Source organism: Macaca mulatta, chromosome 9, assembly GCF_049350105.2.
Source record: "Macaca mulatta isolate MMU2019108-1 chromosome 9, T2T-MMU8v2.0, whole genome shotgun sequence".
In the NCBI taxonomy this organism is placed as follows: domain Eukaryota; kingdom Metazoa; phylum Chordata; class Mammalia; order Primates; family Cercopithecidae; genus Macaca; species Macaca mulatta.
The window spans coordinates 12305088-12309786 of NC_133414.1; the positions used below are offsets into that span (position 1 = coordinate 12305088).

The window sequence follows — 4699 nt, forward strand, 5'->3', positions numbered from 1 at the left end:
GATATAGATACAAACAAAAAGCTTTGAAAACGGAAAATGAGAAATTCTTCTGTAACTTTTCAAACCCAAACACGTCAGCTGAAATCTTTTTGCTTTGTGTTGTGGTTTAGGCTCCAACATTATTTCCAGTGGTTTGATTTAATTATAACATTCAAAATTCCTATAGGCATTTATACATATATTAGCACGGTCCTTTGATTTAAAGCTTAGCATGTTGTATGGGTAAAAATAAGCCACTGGAAAAAAATATAAGACTGACTATTTGACACACGTGCTGAGCTTTAACTGGGTATATCTGACTACATTTGTTCTTTGATTTGAGTGGTATTTCAACCCTGGCTGTATGTTAGAATTACCTGCGGGACTTTTCTAAAAATGCAAATCCTTTAGACCAGATAAACTGGAAACTCTGGGAGTATTTTTCAAAGCCCAGTCCTCCATGCTCCACAGTTCTGGGATTTTTTAATCTCTCAACCTTGACCTTTTCCTTGTCTCTGAAGGTTCTCCCTTCCCTTCCTTCTTCCCGTGGCCCAGACCCACTGCTCCTTCCTTTTAATTTGCTAAGCAAACCTCTGCGATAAACACTGCTGCCTAGTTGCAATGTGAATATTTGCAAGTTAGGGTCTGAGTCAATGAGTGAGAGGTTCGTCATTATCCTCCCATCATTATCTTCCCAATATTCACGGCAAAACAATTCCCCACCATTTCCATACTTGATATTTTCTACTGTCATGGAGAGAAAAGGCCAGGATTGCTGCTGCTGGAGACTCGTCCCAAATCTGAATCAGGCCCTTTATGCTGCCTGGTGACTTCCTTAAGAGATTTCTGTAACGGATTTCTTTCCATCAGCAGAGAAATATGTATTGAGCATTCACTCATCAGTGTTCTAGGTACTGGAAATACAATTCTAAACACGAGAGATGGGGCCTCTGACTTCAAGGAGCCTTCATGGATAGAGGGAAGCACACGGCAAACAGAGACAAATCAGTGAATGTGCCCATGTAGGGGCAGCCGTGCACTATGAAGAAGCTAAAACAGGGTGGTATGGGGGATATGGTTTGGATTTGTGTGTCCACCCAAACTTCATGTTCAGTTGTAATCCCCAATGTTGGAGGTGGGACCTGGTGGGAGGTGAATGGATCATGGGGGTGGATCCTTCATGAATGGTTTAGCACCATCCCTTCGGTGCCATTCTCATGATAGAGTTCTCATGAGATCTGGTTGTTTAAAAGTATGTGGCACCTTCCTTCCTCCCTGCCCCGCTCGCTCCTGCCATGTGAGATGTGCTGGCTTCCCCTTGCCTTCCGCGATAACTGTAAGTTTCCCGTGGCCTCCCCAGAAGCCAAGCAGATGGCGCAGTGCTTCCTGCGCAGCCTGAGGAACCCTGAGCCAATTAAACTTCTTTTCTTTATAAATGGCGCAGCCTCAGGTATTTCTTTATGGCAGTGTGAGAATGAACTAATACAAATAGAATGGTGTGGTGAGAAGGGACCAGCAGGTTTAGGGCACTGGTGACATTTTCTCTAGAATGCCCAGGGAAGGCCTCTCAGAAGAGGTGATATTTATTTATTTATTTTATTAATTTTAATTTAATTTAATTTTTTTTTCTTTTTTTTTTTTTTTTTTTTTGAGTCAGAGTCTCACTCTGTTATCCAGGCTGGAGTGCAGTGGTGCCATCTTGGCTCACCACAACCTCCACCTACCAGGTTCAAGCAATTCTCCTGCCTCAGCCTTCCAAGTAGCTGGGATCACAGGTGTGCACCACCATGCCAGCTAATTTTTGTATTTTTAGTAGAGACAGGTTTAAACCATGTTGGCTAGGCTAGGCTGGTCTTGGTCTCCTGATCTCAGGTGACCCACCTGCCTCGGCCTCCCAAAGTACTGGGATTACAGGCGTGAGCCACTGTGCCCAGTGTGAGGTTTTTGTTTGTTTTTTTGTTTTTTGTTTTTTGAGACGGAGTCTCGCTCTGTCACCCAGGCTGGAGTGCAGTGCAGTGGCACAGTCTCAGCTCACTGCAAGCTCCACCTCCCAGGTTCACGCCATTTTCCTGCCTCAGTCTCCCAAGTAGCTGGGACTACAGGCACTCACCACCACACCCGGCTATTTTTTGTATTTTTAGTAGAGACGGGGTTTCACCATGTTAGACAGGATGGTCTTGATCTCCGGACCTCATGATCCGCCTGCCTCGGCCTCCCAAAGGAGGTCATTTTTTAGTTAAGACCTGGAATATGAGGAGAGGGTCTTGGAAATATCTGGGGAAAGGAAGGACCACTGCAAAGTCCCTGACAGAGGAACAACCTTGGCCTGTCTGAGGCACAGCAAGAAGGCACTAGGGCTCTTGGATGGTACAGAGAGAAAGTAGGAGATGGAGGCCAGGTGCGGTGGCTCACACCTCTAATCCCAGCAGTTCAGGAGGCCAAGGCAGGTGATCACTGGAGATCAGGAATTTGCAACCAGGCTGGCCAAGATGGTAAAACCCAGTCTCTACTAAAAATAGAAAAATTAGCTGGGCATGTGCACACCTGTAATCCCAGCTACTTGGAAGGCTGAGACAGGAGAATCACTTGAACCCAGCAGGCAGAAGCTGCAGTGAGCTGAGATGGTGCCACTGCATGACAGGGAGAGACTGTGTCTCAAAAAAAAAAAAAAAAGTAGGGGACAGAGACATAGAAACAGACCGGGGGCAGAGTATCGGGGGCCTCCTAGGGCAAGGTAAGAATTCCTAATTAGATTCTAAACATCAAATCGGAGATAGGAGACCAATGAGGAGTGTTTTTATGCTAACAAAAACAATCTTTAATAACCTTGTAAAGAGACCATTCTGGTTTCCATGTACGTCTGCTTTAACTGATGGTGACTGAAGGATGGAAATGTTCTTTTTCTAACATGATACCCATTCATTATAACTTAAACTAGTCCTAGTTTCTTACAAATCCCTTATTTCCTTGGATTTCTCCACTGTGCCCTCATTGTGTTTCCTTGTCACTTACAAGCTGGGCCTGCTCAATGTGTTTCCAAAGCGTCTCTTCCGAAATATACCAGATGTGCTCGACAGAGGCATCATTAATAGAAACCTGCACTTCAAAACATCATACGAATATTTTGAAGAAACATTCTTCATACGAAGAACCAGCAATCGTCCCTCCAATGTAAATACCTCCCATTTCACAGTATTACAGAAAGAGTGCAGTTTACTAACCATGACTTCCTTACAGGAAATTCAGTAGCTATAAAAATTTTTGTTCAGTGTCAAACATTTCACTGCTTATTAATTCCAAAGATCGGAGCACCGTGTCGTTGTGGCATTTGGGGAGTTTAGCGTACTCAGGAGAGAAGCTGTGCTTACAATGGAGTGAGTTGGAGCATACTTCTATAGAAACTTGCTGGAAAATGCAGAATGATTGGAGAAATGGTGAAAAACTTCCGTGAAGATGTAAATGGTACTCCCTCACCCAGTTGTTCTCAGTGTGTTAGGAGCCTTGCTTTACCCTGGTCAGGGGTTTCCAAAGGCATTCCTTTCAAGCATGGAAACATCCATTCATCCCCAGATTACGTATAATATTTGTTAAGGTCTAAGCAATGAGAACACAGAAGAAGGAATGCTGAGTAAGACAATAGGAGCCCAATGCATGTGTCAGCCACAGGTTCTGGCTGTCCACTACATGGGTGTTTGGATTCACTTCACTGCAGGCCACCCCAGCATTCATGTGTGCTCCATGTCCCCACTCCCAGCTGCATGCATAGAGCAAGACCACCCTGGCAGCAACAGCTCCCATCGCCTCATGCCCTTGGCCTTCTAGCCCTCAGCTTGTGGAAGCCCGGGGAGGAGTTTTAAGCAGGGACACTAAATGATCTGAAGGCAGCTTCTTCAGGTTATTTTCCCCCTTGGCCAGCAGCCACCTGGCTTCCTGCTGTCACTCTTGACCTACAAAGGTCAACACGTCCTCCAGGAGGCCACGCCCTCTGCATTATTGTCACACCTCATCTATGCCACACGTCCCAATCACTCACTCCCTTCTTTTAAAAATGTTCTCTTTCCTGGAGTTCCATGGTCTCCATCTCTCCAGGTTTTCATTCACATGCCCCACCCACTTCCCGATTGCAGCATCTCTTTTGTGGCCTTTCTTGTCCATGCACCCCCTGTGGTCAGTGTGTCTCTCAGCATTGTGTTCTTGGATCTAACTTCTCCTGACTTTACACTCTGACCACACCAGGGAAACCTCTTCCACTCCACTGGCTTTAGATACACTTCTGCCTGATTGATCCCCACATTGTCACCTCCATCCAGATCTCTGTCCCATGCTCTGGGCCTATGTATAACCTTGGCCCTGGTGCATCCTCACACGCATGTCCCAGGTGCTACAAATTCAACAAATACTTTCCAGACTGAACTCATAATCATCTTGTCAAAGCAGCTTCCCCTTATCTGCTTTCTGTTTTGAATAATGCAATCACGTTACAAGCTATCCAAGCTGAAATCCTAGCTAACATACCTCACCCATCTCTCTTCTTCATCCTCAACATCCCATCAGCCACTCAGTCCAGCCTTTGCGACATCTTTCTGTTCACTCTTCTCTCCTCTTCTCCTGCCCCTGCCTTGACTCAGATCTTTCTCCTCTGCTGCTGGGTCAAAGCCTTGGTCAACTTGTCTCCCCACCTCCAGTCTTTCTTCATTCTAGTCCATGTTTCCAGTGCAGC

General features: G+C 45.6%; 1 pseudogene; it reads right to left on the reverse strand.

Moving 5' to 3' along the window:
* Positions 1 to 3259: 3259 nt before the first annotated feature.
* On the reverse strand, positions 3260 to 3708 carry LOC114680578 (ORM1-like protein 1 pseudogene; annotated as a pseudogene).
* Between the last annotated feature and the right edge of the window lie 991 nt (positions 3709 to 4699).